Here is a 24,657-nt window from a genome sequence, read left to right as displayed (position 1 = left end):
GTGTCTCTAGTAGCTGGGACTACAGGCACACGCGGCCTCGCCCGGCTAATTTTTTTTGTATTTTCGCAGAGACAGGGTTTCACCCTGTTTGCCCAAGCTGGTCGCGAACTCCTGAGCTCAGGCAATCCGCCAGTCTCGGCCTCCCAAAATGCTGGGATTACAGGCGGGAGCCACCGCACCCGGCCAACATTTGTTTTTCTTTGAAGAATTTTCCATCCTTGTCCACTCTGGCACACAGGTCAACTTGTTAGAAGACCAGGAGACATGGGATTTTCTACACTCACTTTTGCCACTGTGTGGTTTGGTTCAGACCACACAAAGCACATTAGAAAACACAAATGTGCCAAGTGTGCCTGCCTACCTCTCCATCACATTTGCAGCCCCCCTTTCCTATTTGAACATGGAATGCCATAACCTTAGGACAAATCAGGACTACTTAAAAGGGCACCTAAATGTTCTAATGAAAATAAATTTGAATGTCACTCATTATTTTGCATTGAGAAATGTACTAGAAATATTTGTGGTCAAAGAGGAAGTTTTACTACCCTGAAATGTTGCCTTGGAAATGCACAGTGAGGAACAGGTAAATGAAATCTTTTCCCTCTAGTTTCATCTCTCCTCTGTGGCTAAAGGAAGTGTTATATAGAAATATAATCATCAGCTCTATCCCAAAATCAACAGAAAAAATGTTAAGGACTGGATGCAGTGGCTCATGCCTAGAATTCCAACACTTTGGGAGGCTGAATGGGAGGATTGTTTGAGCACAGGAGTACAAGGCCAGCCTCAACAACATAGCAAGACCCCATCTGTACCAAAAAAAAAAAAAATTAAAAAATTAGCCGGCATGGTGGTGCAAGCTTGTAGTCCCAGCTACTTGGGAGGCTGGGGCAGGAGGATCTCTTGAGCCCAGGAGTTCAAGGCTGCAGTGATCTACGATTGTGCCACTGCATGTCAGCCTGGATGAAAAAGTGAGACCCTGATCTCTAAAAAAAAAATAATAATAAAGTTAAGCACAAATTACAAATTGTCTTCTATTTACATAAATAGAAGTGGATCCCACTACTGAAAATATGAGTTATTCTACAGCAAACCTTGCCCCTTCTGGGTAGGCAGGTTATCTTGGAAATCAACAGATGTCAGGTTAAAATAGAGAATCACAGCCTCACACTGAAACCGTCATGATAGGATTAGTCAGTTCCCTTATAAGAAGAGACACAAGAGAGCTTGCTTTTTCTGTCTCTGCTCTCCTTTATGTGAGTATACCAAGAGAAGACAGCCATCTGTAAATCAGGAGGAAGGCCCTCACCAGACACTGGATCTGCTGGATTTTTGATCTTGGACTTCCCAGACTCTGGAAGTGTGAGAGTAAATGTTTATTGTTTAAGCTGCCCATTATATGATAATTTGTTATCACTGCCTGAGCTAAGACAACCATCTTAACCATTTTTAAGTATACAAGTCAGTGGCATTTAAGTACATTCACATTGCTGTGCAACTATCACAGCCATCCATCGCCAAAAGTCTTTTCAACTTGTAAAACTGAAATTCTGCACCCATTACACAATAATTCCCCATCCTCTCCTCCCTCATTCCTTAGGAACCACCATTCTGACTTCTGTTTCTGTGAATTTGATTACCCCACATACTTCATGTAAGTGGAATCATACAGTATTTGTCTTTTTGTGACTTTATTTCCCTCAGCATAATGTCCTCAAGGTTCACCTATGTTGTAGCATCCATCAGACTTTACTTCCTTCTCAAAGCTGAATAATGTTCCATTGTATGTATACACCACATATTATGTATCTATTCATCCATCAATTGGTGCTTAGGTTGTCTCCAACTTTTGGCTATGGTGAATAATTCTGCTACGAAAAGATATTTATAAATGTATAAATACCTTTTTGAGATGTGGGATATTTTTTATTTTCATAATCAGTGTGAAGGTGAGGGGGCCATATGCCGAGGTAGGAGCAATAAGAAAATCATTTATTACCTTGGTGTCAAGGTGGAAAAAAATGTCCAGCAATGCAGAAGACAGTTTCCCACAATGAAGAACTTTCCTACCTAAAATGCCAATTGATACTCCCATTACAAAACACTGCAAGAAGAAGAAATATCAAGAAATAGGCCACTGCAGTAAATCAAGTACCAGGTGATGAAGCCCTGAACTATAGAGGAGATAGCAAAAAAGAGGAACAGGTAAGTATGAGGACCCTTTGACAAGATTCAAGGCCAACAGTCTGAGATAAGAGTTCTCTGCATGGTTTAAGACAGTTTATTGATCATTACTGGGCCCCGATTTCTTATTTATTTGCAAGATGAAAATATGAATTATTTCAAGTTTCTATGAGTTCTCATATTCTATGGTCTTTTGACATTAGTTTTTGACATTAAACATGACTGTCGCACACCTAAATGAGGACGTATAGATACTTGGCAATCCCTACTGAAAAACCTGATCTTTGGAGAGCTTGTGAAGTTGGTCAAGTTTGACTTGATAATCTCTCAGCTGTCCTTATGTCAGTACTTTCCCACTAAGCACCTGCCCATGAACATTCTTATAGGTTCCTGGCTGCCTAAAACTTCCTGAGGTGCTTTGAGAGGATTTGCCTTTCTAGAGCCGTACCCATGCCCACAAATATTTTTCATGTTTCTATCAATTGATAGAAATAATTAGCTACTGCCGCATAACAAACTATTCTAAAACCTAGTGGCTTATATTTTAAGACTTAAAATAATAATCAATTATTACTTCTCATGAGCCATGGGTGGGCTGGGCAAAATTATTGAACTAGAATGACATAAGCTGATCTCAACTAGGCTCACTCATAATTCTGTAATCAACTAGCTAATCAGCTAGGGTTGGCTGGTCTAGACTACCCTGAGCTGTTTTCATAGGTGTGGCAGGGTTTCACAAGAGCAGAAACAAAGCCTCTTTTAAGGGGTAAACTTGGAGCTTGCGTGCTGTCATTTCTGTTACATTATTAGCAAGTAACAAGGCCAGGCTCCATCTCTTAATGAGAGGCACTTTCAAAGTTACACTGCAAATACATGATCACAGAGAAGAATAGAAGAACTGGGTCATTTTTGCAACAAATATACTATCAAAACTTCATGTGTCCTCCAGTCTACTCTCAGGAAATAGCTAAGTGACAGCTAGTACTATCACACTAATCAAGACCATGAATTCCTCAAGAATTAGGATAAGTCTTTTATCTTGGTAATCTTGGTTATACAGTATAAGAGTTAAGGCAAGCCCTGAAGAAATATTTGTTGAAATGACATGAAACCCATTTACAAAGGCATTTTAATAGTTACCACAGAAAATGTTTTTCTGACCCTTTCTTCTCTAAAAATTAAGTAGGCAATTTAAGGATGTGCTTTATAGAACGCTATTGTGTTGATTTGGACTGTTACACATCATTGAAAGAACTAAGTCTGTGATTGTACTATACAGCATATTTTTTAAAATCTTATTTAGCTTGTAACTCTTTTATACCATGCAGAAGACTCAATATTTCTTCACTAATGAGCAACAGACTGCTGTCAGTTAATAGCTGGACAAAAGCAGCTAAACTGACATGACTAGGGAATTCTCAAAGCAAAGAGGTGGAACTACTCTAAATTAACATATCATGTGGCTTTAGATTTCTTTGGTTTCAACCCAAAACTGGTTTTTCTTTCCTCCCTTCCCTGAATATTTTTAGAATATTTTACTCAGTGATGAAATATCTGTTGCAGTTTACTCAACCTGCATCTTTTCTCCTCTTATGATAGAGCCACCTTTAAAATCTTATCCACCACTTGGCCCTTACTGCCAATGATTGGATTAATTAGGGCTTGCTATTTTGATTAAAAAAACAAAATGTCTAACAATGTGTCTTGTCTTTAACACACCAGAAATTATTCTTAAGGTCAGGTAAAACATTGAACTATTTGGAACAATTTAGTAATTCTTGGGTGATTACAGACACAATTACTATAAAAACCAAATAATTTAGGCAGACCATTTCCCATTAATTTTGCAAAAAGCACTTCTCTAAGTAACAGTGAAGACACTGGAACAAATAGGATGTTAAAACACTTGGCCATATATTTTTCATTGGTGTGGTTTTGGTCATGGTCAAAACTAACTGCTGAGACTAGTATTACGCCTCTTCTGTGTCCTCTGGAAAAGAGGATAATAATAGAACTTATCTCAAAGAATATTTGTGAGGGTTAAATTATCTAATTCAAGTAAAATATTAAGTAAGTATAATGCCTGGCACATAGTAACTAATCATCACTATCAGCTGGAGTTCCGTTAATTTGCTTCACTGATTAGTCATTGCTCTTTCACAAAATCAACGCTTGATTCTTATTCTGAACAAATGATGACTTTATTGCATTCCAGCTGAGCATAGAGCATGGCACTGTTATTAATAATAGTAATAATTATAATATCAATAATGGTATTGTGAAAAATAAAAAATCAATTTATCCAAAGTTTCTTTTTAGAAGGAACTTACCTTCTAAACAGGGATATGAAATATTACTACACCATGACCGCCCAAAAGTGAATATTTAATACCAATGAAAATTAATTATGAGTAAATATCAATATCCAAATGATGTTGATGATTCCCAAGGAGATCTAAAATTGATTGTTTACGTGGGAAAAAAAAGTTAAGTATCTATGTCACAGTGCACACAAATAAATGCCAGATGGAAAAATAAATCTGTATGACCTTGGGGTAGAAAAAATATCTTATTAAGAAACAAAAAGTGCCGGCCAAGCAGGAAAAGACTAATATATTGAATTCTTCTAAATTCAAGAACTAAAAAGAACATTTTGTGTGAAACGAACGGTGCCATAAATAAATTTTAAAAACAAATAATTGGCACAGAAAAGATAATTGTAACACAAATAACTGTCCAATAATTAGTATTCAAATATATATAAATAAATTTGCAAATGAATAAAAGAAAGTCAAACAACCTAATAGGAAAATATTGAAGAATATAAATATACAATTTACAAAACCAGAAAGCTGAATAGCCACTAAACATCAGGAAAAAAATGCTCTACTTCCGTGGCACAAATTAAAACAATGGCAATCCATAACACATCATCAGGGTAGCAAAAAATATTTAAGTCTGGCAAAATCAACAGTTGACAAGGAATTGAGAAAATGGGATTGCTCAGGCATTGCTAAAGGGAATAAAAATTGGCATCACCTTGAGAGTACTTTGCCCTATCTAGAGATTTCTATAGCCTATCTATACCACTACCTACTATACACCTTAGAGAAAATTTCCCACATGTATAATAAGACATACATAATGAGACAGGTTTAGGAATATTTATAGAAGCATTGTTTATAAAAGCAAAAAAAAACTCGTATTAATTATACTAGAGTCATATAATGAAATATTACATAGCATTTAAAATTAAGAACTATAACTGCATGTTTATGTATTTTTTATAAGTTACACAGACTGAATGAGCTGCTGTAACAAAATACCTTAGACTGGGTAACTTATAAACAATAGAAATTTATTATATACAGTTGGGGAGGCAAAAAATCTAATTTTCACATGTCAGTAATTCAGTGTCTAGTGGAGGATTGCTCTTTGTTTCAAACATTGCTCCTTCCCACTGCATCATCATGTGGAGGAAGGAAAAAACAAAACCCCTCAAGCCTGTTTCATAATGGCTCTAATCTCACACATGAGGGCAGAACCTTCATGACCTAATGGTGTCTTAAAGGCGCCACCTTTTAATACTATCACATTGGAGATTAGGTCGCATCATACGAATTTTAGGGGAGCACCAACATTAAGACCATAGCATGTATTGTATAGATCAACCTTGAAAAAATAATTCTAAATGAAAACAAATTACAAAATATTACATATAATGTGACATTCACATAAAATTTAAAAACATACAGCTATATTATATAAATGAACTGTGAATGCCTGCCAACTTTAGGCAAGTGGCTATATGTGGAAAAGAAGAAAGAGAAGGAAATCTGTGAGGAATTAAAAAAAACACTTTAGTTTCTGTAACTTTTTTTTTAATAAAAACCCTTAAGTAAATACAGTATGGGAGATATTAATATTTTACATAATCTGTTTTGGATATATACACATTAAAAATAATATTTGGGAGGAGCATTTCTGGCTTTTTTGAAATATTTCATAATAAAAGGAAAAGTAAACCTTACCAATCCTTTAGGAATACTCATAAAACCATTAATAAACCTAAGCCCATTATGATAACATCACACCTCTAGAGCTGTCATTCGTTGGATGATTTTGATCTTACAGAAGACAACCAAGACCAAGAAGCATCTAAGTTGTCAAACCAAGCTCCAAAACTATGTGTCCAAACTCTTAATTGTTATTCTTAACAGAGATTCTCAGTTCCTTATATAAAGCTACTAAATCTTACTTTATAAGCTTGGTTAAAAGTTGTAAAAAGCAAAATATTACTAGAAAGAAAAGGAGAAGAAATAAAAATATACTAAAGGGACATGAAATTATTAAAAGTTAAATGGTGGCTATTAAATATACATATGCATATATATATGTAAATCCATAAAGCCAATAGTAGTGTACAAAATGGCACAAGAATATACGCTGGTAATGATATCAAATAATTGATAACATTTGTTATCATGCTCTGTGTACTCTAAAAATAGAGGGACATCTGCAATACATTTTAGAAAAATGCCCATTAAAAATGCTAACATTTTTTGTTTTATGGGCTTCATTTCCACTGTGTACATGGTAATAAAAGATTTAACCCAAAAGTGTGACTCTAATCATGGCAATTTCAAACACAGTATAAAGTTGTCAGCTTTTTGGAGTTGTGGAACATATATTTCTTCTAGATGAGGTTTGCTTCTTTTACACATACAGCTTCCCTCAAAGTGTGACTGCAAGTAGACTATCTAAAGGACAGTGGAGGAGGATTGCTCTCAGAGAACAAAAAATAATTTTAAAATTCTTTATGTACAGAAAGGATTTGTCAGCATTTTAACCCCTGAATGTCATGCAATATATCTATGAATCTCAACAACAAAGATTAAACATAAATGCCATTAATGTTAATTTTATAAATTTGTTTTTTACCTCAAATTCTAGTTCTTAGTTTAACTGAAGTCATATATAATACACAGAGAAAATATTTTAATAAAGGAAAATGGATCCACAGATGATAATTTGCAAGAGATGGAAAGGAGATTATGATGATAACTTTGGTAGTGTTATAAATTATTTTTTTAAGTTAACAGGAGAAAGGCTTGCCCTCTAATTCTCATGGTTAAGAGTTTGAAGAAAGCTGTACCTCTATCAGATAATGTAAAATCTAATGAAAGATTCTAGGAAATCAATGGACTATTTTATTGATACAAAATCTCAATCTAAAACTTTTAAAAGTTTCTTCATTTTCTTTACTATAACACTCCATCGTTTGGCTATATAATCTTCAGTAATATTTGACTAAATTTTCATAAATTTTAAAAAATCTATTTTATAGTCCTTCAGAGTTAAATGCATAATCAACCAGTTTCCTTGCAACACGCATCTAAACCAGAATGAAGAGCCACATTCTTTGGTCTATCTCATGTTCTCTCCATCTTGATCTTAATTGCATTATTGCTAATATTAGTATATTAATTTTTTCATCTTACATTATTTTAAGTGGTGCAGAAATGTGTAATAAAACACTCAAATGTATCTGCAAACAAGTTCTATTTTTATATAATGATGGTTGCTTGACAGAGGCTGAAAACGTTGACTAGTAGGCAGAGAGGGATGACAGTGCTTGATATTCACTTGCTGGATGAAAGTCTAAAAGAAATAAGAAAAGTGATTTAAAGGTAGCAGAGTAAATGTTGAGGTCCCATAATACACATAGATGAGATGGGTTCTAGAAATAGCCTGCCTGTATATTTTGATTAAAGAGTAAGGTTTAAATATCCTGGCTGTTGAGAGAAGAAAATCTAAACACACACACACTTGTTGAAAGGTGTGGAAATCTCTGGTTTAGAATTTGATATCAGTTCCGAGAAAGTGGCATCTCTTATAGAATACTAGTAAGCTATACCACATAGTTTGATTCTGAACTTGGCATAGATATGTGACATGGGAATAAATGTACACCTGCAAACCAGCTCATTTGATGAGGTCAAAATGAAGCCTTTTGACTAAAACTACCAGCTTTTGACCAAAGGTAAGTTGTCCTTTCCCACTAGCTTTTTATCCAGTGCTACCACCTTATTTTGGTTCCTCATTCTGGTGGACTGTGGTCATTAGTAAAATACTGTCATCAAGCAGAAATCAATGAACCCCACTTCAAGCAGTTGAACGTGAAGGACCTCTTCAAGGAGAACTACAAACCACTTCTCAAGGAAATAAGAGAGGACACAAACAAATGGAAAAACATTCCATGCTCATAGATAGGAACAATCATATGAAAATGGCCATACTTCCCAAAGTAATTTATAGATTCAATGCTATTCTCAGAAAGCTACCACTGATTTTCTTCACTGAACTAAAGAAAACTACTTTAAATTTCATATGGAACCAAAAAAGAGCCCACATTGCCAAGACAACCCTAAGCAAAAAGTACAAAGCTGGAGGCATCATGCTACCTGACTTCAAACTATACCACAAGGCTACAGTAACCAAAACAGCATAGTACTGGTGCCAAAACAGATATATAGACCAATGAAACAGAACAGAGGCCTCAGAAATAATGCCAAACATCTACAACCATCTGATCTTTGAGAAACCTGACAAAAACAAGCAATGGGGAAAGGATTCCCTATTTAATAAATGGTGCTGGGAAAACTGGCTAGCCATATGCAGAAAACTGAAACTGGACCCCTTCCTTACACCTTACACAAAAATTCACTCAAGATGGATTAAAGACTTAAACATAAAACCATAAAAACCCTGCAAGAAAACCTAGGCAATACCATTCAAGACATAGGCATGGGCAAGGACTTCATGTCTAAAGCACCAAAAGCAATGGCAACAAAAGCCAAAATTGACAAATGGGATCTAATTAAACTAAAGAGCTTCTGCTCACCAAAAGAAACTATCATCAGAGTGAACAGGCAACCTACAGAATGGGAGAAAATTTTTGCAATCTATCCATCTAAGGTCCAGAGTATACAAAGAACTTAAACAAATTTACAAGAAAAACACAGCCCCATCAAAAAGTGGGCAAAGGATATGAACAGACACTTCTCAAAAGAAAACATTTATAGGGTCAACAAACGTGAAAAAAGCTCATCATCACTGGTCATTAGAGAAATGCAAATCAAAACCACAATGAGATACCGTCTCACGCCAGTTAGAATAACAATCATTAAAAAGTCTGTAAACAACAAATGTGGCAAGGATGTGGAGAAATAGGAATGCTTTTACACTGTTGGGAGTGCAAATTAGTTCAACCATTGTGGAAGACAGTGTGGTGTTTTCTCAAGGATCTAGAACCAGAAATACCATTTGACCCAGCAATCCCATTACTGGGTATATACCCAAAGGATTATAAATCATTCTACTCTAAAGACACATGCACACGTATGTTTATTGCAGCACTATTCACAACAGCAAAGACTTGCAACCAACTCAAATGCCTGTCAGTGATAAACTGGATAAAGAAAATGTGACACATATACACCATAGAATACTATTCAGCCATAAAAAAGGATGAGTTCATGTCCTTTGCAGGGACATGATGAAACTAGAAACCATCATTCTCAGCAAACTAACACAGGAACGGAAAACCAAACACTGCATGTTCTCATTCATAAGTGGGAGTTGAACAATGAGAACACATGGACACAAGGAGGGGAACATCACACACCAGGGCCTGTCAGGGGGTGGGGGGTAAGGGGAAGGAGAGCATTAGGACAAATACCTAATTCCATGAGGGGCTTAAAACCTAGATAATGGGTTGATGGGTGCAGCAAACCACCATGGCACATTGTATACCTACGTAACAAACCTGCACATTCTGCACATGTATCCCAGAACTTAAAGTATAATAATAATAAAAAAAATCTGAATAAAAGGATTAAAAAATGGTATTCTTAGTTACCAGATCTCAGACATAGTAAAAGGCATGAGCCGTCAGTGCAGTAAAAAGGAGACAAATAATAATCTAATAAGCTGGCTGATACTGACTCCACAGGTGAGGTCACAACAGGCATTTGGCACTAAAAAGAAATGAAGGAATAGAAATAGTGGGCAGATCTTAATATACTCTGTGCTAGAATGCTTTTGTAACTACACCTATCCGTTATGGTTTTCATAAATTCTTCTGCTTCCATTTTGGCAACTGTTCAAATATTACAATACCACCTTATCTGTCCCTCTTGTACAATTGTCCCTGCAACAGAATAATCACATTCAGGACCATATTAGCATCCCAGTAGCCAGAGCAACTAGTAGAAGAACTCTTACATCCAAGTCTCTCTTGCTATACTCTTTATTTTACAGCAATGTCCAAACAGTTGTCAATACCTGCTATGTGGTTTACAAAGGTCAGGCATGGATGTGCCTCTTATAGATCTATCTCTAGGCTATTGCATCTGTTCCCTTGGGTCATATGATACCACCTTATATGTCTGAGAGACAGGCTTTTCCTGTCTCATGGCCATAATCTCACATATATCATTTGGATAGAGCTCCTTGATAACAGGGACTATTTTTTTATTTTGATGACAAACACCCAAGTGCTCAGGACATAGTGTTACATACCAGATATGTGTTTCTGAACTGATTGAATGTAATTTCCTTCAATTACTTTAAATATTTATAAATCAGTGTTCAGTGGCTTTGTTGTCCAACCAGCTCCATTGACAGCCTTCATACTGAAATGATTAGCTATTGCTTTGGGTGTTGAATAGAAACAACACAACTTCTAGTCCCTGATTATTCATTTAAGAGGGCTTATATTAGATACAGTATTAGTGTCATGATTGATTCCGCCTTCATGTCATAAAAAAGTGTCTCAGACCACATATGGAAATTCAGAATGCAGCAGGAATTCTAGAGCTACTGAGAACCTTGGTCATGGCTTTTAGCAGAACAGAACACAAGAAGCACCTGATCTCTTGCTGGATGCTGTAAGGGTAGATGGATCTGGGAGAGTGCCACATGCAGCTCTTGAGATGTTAAGATGCTTACACTCAAGGAATAAGCTAGACATTCAAATATATCTGAAGTTTGAATAAGATTTTGAATTCCCCAAAACTTGACAGTTGACTGATCTATGTTGTGTAATATGACGGATTTTCAAAAAGTTCATGAAAAAAATGAAATTAAAAGATAAAAAGTAAAAGATATAAACTTTATTTCTCAACATAAGCTCCACAAAGTTCAAGGCACTTTAGTAAGAAATGATACCAGCCATTTGGTCCATCACTAAAGCATTGAGGGTCCTAGGAATTTACTCATATCAGTGCAGTCTTTTGTACATTATTAACTGAAGAAAATTGAATGTCCTTTATAGATTTTTTAAGATTAGGAAACAAAAAGAAATCAGAAGTAGGCAAATCAGGATTCTAAAGTGGTTGCCTAGTAATTTCCCATCAAAAATCTCATAAAATTATCCTTGCTTGATGAAAGGAATGAGCAGGAGCATTATTGAGGTGGAGAAAAACTCTGTTGAAAATGTAATGGGCATTTTCCTGCTAACGCTTCAACTAACTTACTCAAAACACTCTCATAATAAATAGATGTTATCATTATTTGGCCCTTGAGAAAGCCAACAAGTAAAATGCCTTGAGCATCCCACAAAACTGTTGCCATAATCTTTGCTCTTGACTGGCCCACTTTTTCTTTAACTGGACAACTTCCATCTCTTGGTAGCCATTGTTATGATTTTGCTTTCTCTTCAGGATTGTACTGGTAAGGCTATGTTTCATCAGCTTTTACAATTCTTTGAAGAAATGCTTCAGAAGCTTGATCCCACTTTTTAAAAATTTCCATGGAAAGTTCTGCTCTTGTCTGCAGCTGTTGTGGGTGCAATACTTTTTGCACCCATTGAGTGGAAAGTTTGCCCAGCCTTAATTTTTCAGTCAAAGTTGCGTAAGCTGAATACATTGAGATTTCTATAGTGTTGTCTATTGTTTATGCTGTTAATTGTCACTCCTCAGGGCACAAACGAGATTGTTTTTTTCCCTTACCAATCAATCTGGATGGACTGCAGCTGCAAGATTCAGTTTCAACATCATCTTGTCCCTTCTTAAATTACATTATCCACTTGTAAACTGCTGATTCCTTTGGGGTATTGTCCCTATAAACTTTTTGTAAAGCATCAATAATTTCATCATTCTTCCACCCAAACTTCACCATGAATTTTGATGTTTGTTCTTGCTTCAATGTTAGCAGAATTCATGTCGCTCTGACAGGGGCTTTTTAAAAATTGATGTATTATACTTAGTGCCTCAAACTAGATTCTGTCCAGACATGATATAACAAGTTAGTACAAGTTTATTTTGATGCAAAAATATTTTGAGATCCATGCAAAGTTTTTTAAAATATATAATAACTATTTTTCATTAACTTTTTGGAGACCCCTCATATGATAGGAACAAATATGCAGGTAAGAATGGGCTGGCCAGGGTTTATGGCTGCTCTTACTTCTTTCCCTCCTAGATTCTCAGTCTCTGTCTCATTCAGCTGCCTTAAATCATTTGAATATCACTCATGCTTCCCCTCAACACATCCTCTATCTCTCTCTTCTTGCTCTCTTTTTTCTAAATTACCTACCGATCTATTTTGAGTAAAGAGTAAAAAAAATTTTCTTCTTAATTCATCCAAACCAACATGAAAAGTTTTTAAAAGCAACTTTCCGGGAAAATAAAATCTAAGAAAACATAAAACAAAACAGTGTCCAAACATACGAGGTTCAGCATGGTACTTGCATAAAAACAGACATATAGACCAAAGGAAAAGAATAGAAAACCCAGAAACAAATCCACACACCTACAGTGAACTCATTTTTGACAAAGCTGCCAAGAACATACACTAGAAAAAAGGCAATCTCTTCAATAAATAGTGCTGGGAGAACTGGATATCCATATGCAGAAGAATGAAACTAGACCTGTATCTCTTGCCATATACAAAAATAAAATCAAAATGGATTAAATATTTAAATTTAAGACCTCAAACCATAAAACTACTAAAACTACTATAAGAAAACATTGGAGAAAATCTCCACAACATTGGACTGGGCAAAAATTTCTTGAACAATACCCCACCAAGCATAGGCAACCAAAGAAAACATGGACGACTGGGATCATATAAAGTTAAAAAGCTCCTGCACAACAAAGGAAATATCAACAAAGTGGAGACAACCCACAGAATGGGGTTAAATATTTGCAAACTACCCACTTGACAAGGGATTAATAACTAGGCTTTATAAGGAGTTCAAACACCTCTATAGGAAAAAAGCTAATAATCTGACCAAAAGATGGGCAAAATATTTGATTACTCATTTCTAAAAAGAAGACATGCAAATGGCAAACAGGCACATGAAAAGGTGCTCAATATCATTGATCATCAGAGGAATACAAATAAAACAATAATGATAAATCATCTCGCCCCAGTTAAAATGGCTTATATCCAAAAGACAGGCAATAACAAATGCAAATCTAGGAAGTGGAGAAAAGGGAACACTTCTAAACAGTTGGTGAGAATGTAGATTAGTACAACCACTATGGAGATCACTTTGGAGGTTCCTCAAAAAACTAAAAATTGAGCTACTATATGATCCATGATATAGTTTTACTGTGTCCCCACCCAAATTTCATCTTGAATTGTAACTCCCACAATTCCCATGTGTCATGGGAGGAACATGGTGGGAGGTGATTGAATTACGGTGGTGGGTCTTTCCTGCACTGTTTTCATGATAGTGAATGATTCATGAGATCTGATGGTTTTAAAAATGGGAGTTTCCCTACACAAGCTCTCTCGTTTTGCCTGCTGTCATCCATGTCAGACATGACTTGCTCCTCCTTGCCTTCTACCACGATTGTGAGGCCTCCGCAGCCACATGGAACTGTATAGTCCATTAAACCTCTTTCTTTTGTAAATTGCCCGGTTTCAGGTATGCCTTTATCAGCAGCATGAAAATGGACTAATCCAGCAATCCCACTCCTCTGTATATACCCAAAACAAAGAAAATCAGCATATTGAAGAGATATCTGCACTCCTATGTATTTTGCAGCACTGTTTACAGTAGCTAAGATTGAAGCAACATAAGTGTCTATCAACAGATGAATGGATAAAGAAAAAATGGGGTACTTACATGCAATGGAGTACTATTCAGCCATTAAGAAAGAATGAGATCCAGTCATTTGCAACAACATGGATGGAGATCATTATGCTAAGTGAAATAAGCCAGAAAGACAGACATCACATGTCCTCACTTATATGTAGGATCTAAAAATCAAAACAATTGAACTCATGGACATAGAGCATAGAAGGATGGTTATCAGAGGCTGGAAAGGGTAGTGAGGGACTTAAAGGGGAAAAGGTGGTGATGGTCAATGGGTCCAAAAAAATAGAAAGAATGAATAAGACCTACTATTTGATATCACAACAGGGTGACTATAGTCAATAATAACTGTACATTTTAAAATAACTTAAAGAGTGTAATTAGATGGTTTGCATCTCAATGGATAAATGCTTAAGGAGATGGATACTCCATTCTTCATGATGTGCTTATTTCACTTTGTATGCCTGTATCAAAACATCTCATGTATCCCATGAATATATATGCCTACTATGTACCTACAAAAATTAAAAACAAAAAAAAATTTTCAAAGGATGAGTTTCATAGGGCATATATTTATGAGCCAAATTTACTAAATTAAACAGGTCAGATTGGCTGGCACCACTTGCTTTCCTCCCCACACTCAGAACATTTACCATCAAAAGAAATAACTTTAAATATGACTTACAGTGGCTATATATCCACCAAAATGAAAACAAAACCAAAAGAGACAAAAAAGTCTTTTTGTAACTCCATTTACCACCAAACTTCCTGAGAGACAAGGCTAACCTCACTGCGTTCCTTCCACTTAACCACCTGCCACTCACTCCTCAACCCACTGGGTTTGGCATCTGCCTCCAGGGCTCCTCTAAAGCTGCTTCCAGGAAGGTCAGCAACAGCCTCCTGATTGCCAAATCCAATTCCCAGATCTCTTTAACTGGTTCTTTCACCCTGTTAACCAATTCTTCATTCTCAAACCTCTCTTTCCTTGGTTTCTGTAATCCTTTTTTTTGTTTGTTTCCATTCAATTTTTTAATTACTATACTTCAAAATAATGTCATTAATAAAACTAAATCACAAGCTGGAAAAGTATTTGAAACAACAATATTCTTTTTAAAAATTTTTTGAATTTTGCTAATTCTTCATTCTGGTCTGAAACAATATTCTTTTTTTTTTTTTCTTTCGGAAGACAAGGCCTTGGCTATGGTGCCCAAGCTGGTCTCCAACTCCTGGGCTTAAACGATCCTCCCACCTTGGCCTCCCAGTGTGCTGGGATTACAGGCATGAGCCACTGTGCCCAGCACTGAAACAATATATTTTTTCTTTTTATTATTATTATTATTATACTTTAAGTTTTAGGGTACATGCGCACGATGTGCCGGTTAGTTACATATGTATACATGTCTTACCAGTGAATGTTCACGTTTGTTAGTTTCAAAATATACTTGAAAAGACTAAAAAATAGTATGAGTTTCTACCACATGTCCTTCTCCTACCTCCCCCCAAACTCCTCTCTCTCTTGCTGGTAGTGATTACCACTTATTAAATCAATCTCTTTATTTTACTCTCATTTGTACTCACTTTCCCTCTTCTTACCCCAAATTTCTTCTACTTCCATACCTCCAATTTCACTTACTGAGAAGAAAGACTTTTTAATTGACTTAACAAATCCTGGTCTCTTGGCTCCCATTTCCCACTGTCTGCTGACCAACTCTGCATTTGCTGAACGGCATTATTCCTGCTACTATCTTGGCCTAGAGGAATAAATTGAAAGGGCAGTCTGCCCATCCCATCTGCAGCCATGGGTTTTTGCATTTTAAAAGTTTACTTACCCTTTAAGGTATAATTTGAATTGTAGGGCTTTGATCTCATCAGTCAGAATTCATCAGTCTTTCCTATGAACTGACGCTTGTATTTTCAGACCTCTCATGTTAGCATATCATGAAAACTAGCTCCTTTTTGCTCCCCAATATGACTGTTAGTAGATTTTAAACTCTCTGAGAACAGAAATCTATCCTGAACATGTGTTATGTAGCTTAGTACAATACCTTGCATTAATTCATTCACACATTCACTTATTTTTATCATGAAATATTTATTGAACACCTACCTGTGTTAGATACAGTTCTGGCCATTGGAAGCACAGTGGCATACAAGACAGATACAGTCCTTATCCTTAAGGGACTAGTCAGAGAAAATAGCCATATGAAAGGAAACAAGCTAATTACAGAGAGTGGCAAGTGCTATGAAGAAAACAGTGTAATGAGAGAGACACTAACATGTCAGGGGCCACTCTGTATATGAAGTTTAGGAGGCCTCTCTGACAGCTCAGCTGAGGTCTAAGTGATAAGGACAAGCAAACCACAAAAAAATCTTGAGGAATAACATTCCAGAAAAAGGGAATAACAAGAACAAGTGTCCAAGAAGAGAATGGAGAGGTAACCAGAAAGGAAGTTAAAGGGTTTTAGTTTTATTTTTAATGCATGCAATGGGAAAATATAGGAGGGTATTAACCAAGAACATTATGTGATCTGAATTCCAGTTTTAAAAATCCAGTTTTCAAAAACACTCTGGCTGCTATGTGAAAAAGAAACTGAAGAGCAGATGCAGGAGACTAGGAAAAAATGGTGCAGGAGCCTGGGCAAGTATAATGGTGGAAACTAGTATGAGCTAGGTTGGGACTGAGGAAATGGTGGAAAAGAGTTGTATTTGTGATAGATTTTAGAGTTGACATCAACAAGATTTGCACTGGATAAGGTGAGGTCTGAGAGAGAGTTATTACATAGTAGTTAATAAAGATTTGTTGATTCAATGATGACTTATGTGTTCAGGTACTTCCAAGCTAAGTGACCTTGTAAAATCCTCCAAATATGGTTTAAAAATAGAAAAAAAAAAGTTAAGCAGATGTGTATGTATGACTGCCACCAAGGGAAAAAATGGCATTTCAATTGCAGCCTAAGTCCAAATATCACACCCATCTTCCCTCCACACATACACACCACTCTCATATTTCTATATTTCTTGGAGAAAGATTTGTGCATTTTTAAGTAGACTTAAAAGGAATGTAGAATGAAATCTAAGGAGATATATATATATATGTAGAGGTGTCTGACTATCTTTGGAAGTGTGGGAGAAGGATCGTTTTATGTTCCTAACAACGCAAAGGACTCCAGACTTTTAAAATGATTTGACACTTTAGCCTGGAATCAATCAAAGGGTCAAACAACCATGATTACAAGAAACTCAGCTTTGACAAGTTCATAAATACACATTTTAGTAGTTCTTTAAAGTTATGAGAAAAAAAGTTTCTCTACAAATGAACAATTTTTATGTAAGTTATATCTAAAACATCCTAATTGTCCCCAGGCCATCTGTTTCCACAAGTAAAAAATAAAAATACTTAGAAGGAAAGATTTTAGTGATTTGGGGAAAAAAAACTCTGAATAATAGTTCAATTTATATTAGGTTTCAGAGTGCACCAGACCTATACATATACTTCTTGCCAAGTTTGCATTGACTGCTCTTATAGTAACTAATACTGCCTCCATGTATCTAAGAATACGTATACGTAGTAAGCTAATTGAGCTTTGAGAAGTCTTTTTAAAATAATTTTTGAGTTACACAAAAGTTGCAAAATAGTACAGTTTCTATATATCATTCCCCCACCTTTCTCTAATATATACATTTTTTATATAACCATAAAGAATTTATGAAAACTAAGAAATTAACCTTAATATAATACTATCAACTAAGGAACAGAACACATTCAGATTTTATCAGTTTCATCCACTAACTGTCCTTTTTCAGTTCCAGAATGCCACATTGCCTTTAGATCAGGGATCAGAAAACCGTGGTCCCAAAGGCCAAATTTGGCTCATTGTGTCTTTTTGTAAATGAAGCTTTATTGGAACATAGCTATGGTGACTTATTTACATGTTATTTCTGACAGATTTTGCACTAAAATAATAGGAGTGAATAATTGTAAGAAAGACTGTATGGCCTACAAAGCCTAAAATATTTACTATCTGGCCTTTTACAGAAATAGTTTACCCACACCTGATTTAGATGTAATGTCTCCTTGATCGCCTTCAGTCTGTGACCTTCCCCTAGCCTTCTCCCATATTGCATGACTTAGGTTTCTTTTGATGAAATTGTGGTTACCTAGTTTCACGAAGGCCACCATGGAGGGGATGTGCTCTCCTCATTCTATTACTGATTACAATAGCCTTGATCACTTGGCCAGGTTAGAAAGTTTCTATTTTTCCTTTTGTAATTAATAGATATTTTAACAAAGATAATTTGAGATTATGCAAATATCCTGTTTTGACTAAACTTTAGCAAATAAATGTAAGCATTCATAATGGACTTTGCCTGCAGTAGTTCTTACTATGATGCTCTGATGGCAATTTTTGTATTAGTTTCATTCCTTTTACATTTATTAATTGCAATTCTTCTATAAGGAAGAGTTGTCACTTTGTCTTTATTTTTAATTATATGGGTATGCATTCATATTCATTTTGCGTTATAATCTAGTACTATTATCATTTATTTTGTTGTTCAAGTTGTTCTAAATTTGGTCATTGAGAGCTTTTATAGATTAGTTCCTGTGCCCTTTTGATATGCCACAATTTTTTGAAGACTTTATTTTAAACACCACAAGATACTCAAGCTAATTTGTGTTTTCTCTGGCTCAGTTCTGGAATAAAACAGTTCTCCAAGGAGTCCAGGTTCCTCTTATTAGAGAATGGTATTTAGAAAACAAAATCTGCATGCTAATTGTGCCCGTTTCAACTGAGGTATGACTATTCTAGCCACTCTCAGTGGATAAAGCTAATATAGTAAGCTTACATGTGTATCTGTATACATATTTTTAAAAAGACTCCATATTGATACCTCTGATATCAGTCCACCTCTATAGGGTTTAATCTATTTTTTTCATTTTCTTATTTTCAAATTCTACTTCTGACAGTGAGAAATATGGCTCTTTTTAATCAATTTTATGTATATACACACACACACTTATTTATAAACTATAGTATAAAAATAAAGTAGTTTCAGAATTCCTAACCCATACCTCTGTGAGGGACAAAATTGCCAATTACAGTACAGTGTTTATGTACAGGTTTTTTTAATCATTAGCTTTATAGTTTGCAGTCAAAAAGCTGTTTCCCAAAGTTACTTGGGTCAGTCCTTTTCTTCTACCCCCTTTGGTTTGATTTTTTTGGTCTGTATTATATTGCTTAAAAGAAAGTCAAATTCCTACCTTTTCGGACACAAGACCCCAGGGCAGAGTTCTTATATATTCTATATTTCCCATCCAACCACTTAGGACTAACAACTTCACAAATTTGATTATTAGGTCATACTTGTGTTTCATTGATTAATCTTTAATTTTTTAACTTATTCAGCCAATAATGGAAAATTGAAATGACAGCACTATGGCACAGGCATCCAGTCACTTCAACTCTTTTTGAGTCACTTCAACTCTTTTGACTACTTAAACAACTGCCTTGACTCTGCTAGAACTAACTCAGGCACTTCTGTGCTGACAAAGCCCAAGAGCCCATAAATGACCTTTTATAGCAGATATATTCTTCTTCAGAATATATCTTTATATTCTCTTTAACATCAATTCCTGCTCAGGTCAAGCTCAGAGAGAAGAGAAGAGAGGACATCTAAGAGACACTCTCTGACTTTTACATTTTTTTTCCTGGCCCACATTCACTTCATTTATATATCGGATATGTTAACTAAAAGTAATTTTCATAATCATATAAGCTGGGGACCATGATAAATTTTAATACATATACATTCCACATTACATTTTAGATGGAAGGGCTGCCCTAAATTTGCTTACATTTCTTTCAATCCTTATGAGGCAACATACACAAAGCATTTGGGGATTATTGTCAAGCCTCTTAAGGTTGAGACTCTTCCAGAATAAAATGAAGAACAAATCCCCTTAGAGAAGGCACAGGTTCACCATAAGCTAAGAGAATCATGGAATGGTATCCTGCCTTAGGGCAGAGCAGAAAAGTTAGCAGGTTTAGTTCCCCATTAAACCTGAATTAGGGTTAAATGAGCTAGAAGAAGCTGTTGAATTGCAAGGCTGCTGTGAGATAAAGACAGCCACTGCTACATCTTATGGTGTAGAAACCTTGAAAGCATAATTCTGAGCTGTCCCCTCACTCACTTACTGATCTGGCAGCAGGCCCATAACTAGCTCTAGGCTCAGCCCTGTACTTTGAAGAGTTTGAAAGAAATATGAGAAAGCCTTGCTCTCCAAGGACCTTAGAGACTCACCTTTACTTCCTTCATGGTCTGCCACCCGATGATAGTAACCAGAATAACCTTGATAAGAAGGTTTAACTACTCTGAAATACCTGCTGAGAAGTTAACAGTAAGTTGAAGCTAAATCACTGCATATTTTTAAATTGAAATATGCATGAAAAGGAAGATAAGTCTGTGCTGCTTAGGATAGTGTAGATAGCCAGGATAAAGAAAGATGAGAAATTCAGATATATCACTCAATCATTAGCAGTGTTTCTGAAGACACAGAAATCAAATGGTATGTGAACCAAAGGGCACTAATGTTTCACCTTAAAGTGGAACCAAATCAGAGACTGAAGACGAGGCAGGCAAAAATTTTCTAAGACCACACAGCTAAGAAAGGGAAACTTGAATAACGAGCATTGTTTGAGTGTTTTAAATACATATTCAGTTGTTTGAATTATGATTGGAGCAAAACATATCAGGCTGAAGAGTCTTACAGCCACAAAAAGGCTAAAGGGAAAGGAGAGGATGAGTGTTTTTTCAGAACTGCAAACTGGAACATGGGTCATCCAAACCTGATGAAACTAGGGTAACCATAATGGGCAGAGCTATAAAGGAGCAGTTAAAAAATATAGTGGATGAAAGCCAGCAGAAACCAAGATCAAGAACTGAGTGCATGACAGGGCTACGTAAATGAGTAACTTCCCTGTTCTGGGTAACAATAAAGGTTAAAGCAGAGAAACTACTTTAAAAGCATACAGTAAAATTTCAGTCATCCTTCATATGCTTATAGTGAATTATGTTTTCCAAAGCACATTCACATCCCTTGACTGTGTTCTCATAAGTACAGTAAGGTGTATTATCCATGCTTTACAGATAAGGAAGTTAAAGGTCATGAACGCCAAGTAGTTTATACTGTGTCACACACCTAGTTAGCGGCAGAAGAGGGTGGGAAATCTCTTAATCTCTTTCTCCAGTACTCTGTCTAATATATCATGCTGCATCTTCCTAGCAAACAGAGTCATCATCCACAAGCCCATTTTTGCAATCTGGGAAAAAGTCTAAAAATGTTCCACAAGCCCCACATGGGCAGGCTCCTTCCCATTCTGTGCCAAATATCCCCACACCACTGTCTCAGGTGATGCCATGCACTGGACTTGCTGCAGGGCTTAGCACATGACATTCCTTCAGCCTAGAAAAGGGATCCCTCCGTATTTCTCCTAGTTCATGGTGACTCCTCTTTCAGCCTAAATGTAATTTCCTTCAAGAAAGTCTCCCCTGAACTCTAAGCTGCCTTAAATATTTCTATGTGATATGGTTTGCTTGTGTTCCCACCCAAATCTCATCTTGAATTCCCACATGTTGTGGGAGGGACCTGGTGGGAGGTAATTGAATCATGGGGGCAAGTGTTTCCTGTGCTGTTCTTGTGATAGTGAATAAATCTCACGAGGCCTGATGGTTTTAAAAAGAGGAATTCTCCCGCACAAGTTCTCTCTCTTTGACTGCTGCCAACCACGTAACACGTGACTTGCTCTTCCTTGCCTTCCACCATGATTGTGAGGCTTCCCCAGCCACTGAATTTAATTAAACTTCAGTTTAATTAACTGAAGTCCAATTAAACCTCTTTCTTTCGTAAATTGCCCAGTCTAGGGTATGTCTTTATCAGCATCATGAAAATGAACTAATACACTATATTATATTACTCTATAAACACTTCGTATCATAACATTGTTTTATTTTACATTTCTTTAGATCAATAATTGATCAATCATCTACTCTCCCATTAGTCTAAAAGTCTGCTCTGCTCACTTTTATATAGTAATTATTTACTAAAAATTTGTTGATTAAGAAAATGACTGCTGGACTTTCTTCTCATATGGAAAGAAATCACTAATTTTCTGAAATAATTTATTCATGTTGAATATTATGTCTAGGTCATGTATGTCCTCATGTGTGACAATTACCTGGTGTGCTTGCAAATATGTATCCCAATTCCCAGAGATTTAGATTTGGTTTATATCAAGTGGATCCCAGAAGTATTCATTTTTACATTAAGCCTCTCAGGTGTTTCTGCTATGCATAGTCCACAGACCATACTTTGAGACACACTTCCAGGGTAAAGATGTTTCCAAAGAAAATGAGTACAAAACTGTTCTATCTTTAGGCTAGATTCAATGAAAGACAATTGATATGAAGGATAAAGCATGGATATATACAGAGACAGAGACAGGGATAGAGACAAAGACAAAGATAGAGATAAAGAATAGAGACATAGAAAGATAAATAAGTGATCAAAATCTAAAAGGACTCAGAACAGCTCTAAAAAAAGAGGCAGTTAAATCACGAATTATAACAGTATATCTTCATTGTCTCTTCAGTACTATCTGGTTTTCATGAGAATCCATGTGTACATCTGCTTGTATATTTTTGAATGCCTCTTCTTTCTCTAGAAAATACAAAGAACAGGGGAAATGTAGTGGAAATTGACAAAAGGTGAGTTTTTCTGGGAGCAGTTCCAATTTGAAAGGTTTATAGTGTCTTCATAGGCCAGGTGGTCTTAAAAACAACAGCAACTGCATCAACAAAAATCCTATTTTTGTAGGAGAAACTGAATAATTCCCTATGGAAAAAAGTGGAGGTAGCATTCAAATTTAGTTAGTGCCTGGACATTTTGATACAGATTGCTGGGATGCATTATCCTTACTACCAGTAGCTTGACCTCAAGGTATTTCCCCAACCTATAACTTCCTGCCCAAATGGGGAAGACCCTGACTCCTATTTCCTCCTACAAGTTCTCTGACTTAGTATCAATGCAAGCCCTCTTTCATTCAAGAAAGCAAATAATAAGGAGATTAGAATCCTGCAAAACAATCTTCCCCACCTTCTTCTCACCTCCAAGAAATATTTTTCTGCAATTCATTTTTCAACTGATCTTAGTTATCCTAGGGTCTCACAAAAAAGACTAAAGAGACTTTACTAACACCTTAGTTAAATAAATAAGTTTTCTTATCTATTTTCTAAGTCCAGAAAAATTTCCCTAAGTAGAAACCCATAGGATCTCTATTTCCAAGAGGCAATCCTTCATTACCATTAAAATTTTTAGTAAAAGTACCTTATTTGCTATTCTGAGCCAGGCATATCTTCCCTAGAGAGTCTATGAAGTTGTTCCTGTTTGCTATCAAATACTTTTAGAATACTGGTGAGGTAAAACATGCCTCAAAGTGAAAAGATTCATTTTGAAATAATTGCTTCATACAAATGGCTAAGATTCATTTCCAAAGCTGATTTGAGCTGACTTCCCAATTGCTATTCTCTGTCAACTCCACTATAACTTCTTTATTCCTTTCCCATGATCAACAGCCATGGAATGAGTTTCACTGCTGTGGTTATAACTTTTAGACAGTGGAAATTGCTGAGCAAAGGTGTCCTTCAACAATCTCCAGTTAAAGAATTTGTTTGTTAGAACCGGTTAGGACAAACACTGTCAGTGCCAAGGTCTTATACAATGAAACTCCTTCCCATTTCCTCCCCGTGAATGGCATGCAAAGGTCAAGCATTTAACGACCTCTGGAATTCCAATTGTTGAACACCATCAAATATGTTGGCAATGATCACACCATTAGGTCTTCTTCCTCTCTTTCTCTTTAGCTATCTAGATGTATCTTCACAGAGTTTTGGCATTATGTTATTTAGAACAGATAAAATATGATTTAGCTAAGAAATTAGCGTTTGAAGTTTCAGAAAGGGATTGTCTTACCAGAGGAAAGTAAATGTATTGGAAAAAATAGTCAGTTGACAACTGAACTGTAGATTACTCTCACATGTAAGGGGTGGGATATTAGGAAGAGTCCCAACAGGAATTGGATGTCATATTTAAAGGAGTGACTGAAAAGACTATAAAAATGGGGGAAGGGTTAAGGAAAATTCCTAAGAGATGGTTTTCCTGAAGATTATACAGGAGGAAATAAATGAGTAGAGGGAAAACGCAGAGCCTAAAACCCAAGAAAAGCTGAAGCATGGGACAAGGGTCACCCTCCAGGAAGAATGGAGGGACACAGCCATTGTCAGTCCAATAGAGAAAGCCAGGGGAATAAATA

This window comes from Pan paniscus, chromosome 4 (genome assembly GCF_029289425.2).
Source record: "Pan paniscus chromosome 4, NHGRI_mPanPan1-v2.0_pri, whole genome shotgun sequence".
NCBI lineage: Eukaryota > Metazoa > Chordata > Mammalia > Primates > Hominidae > Pan > Pan paniscus.
Note: the sequence above shows the minus strand (reverse complement) of the source record.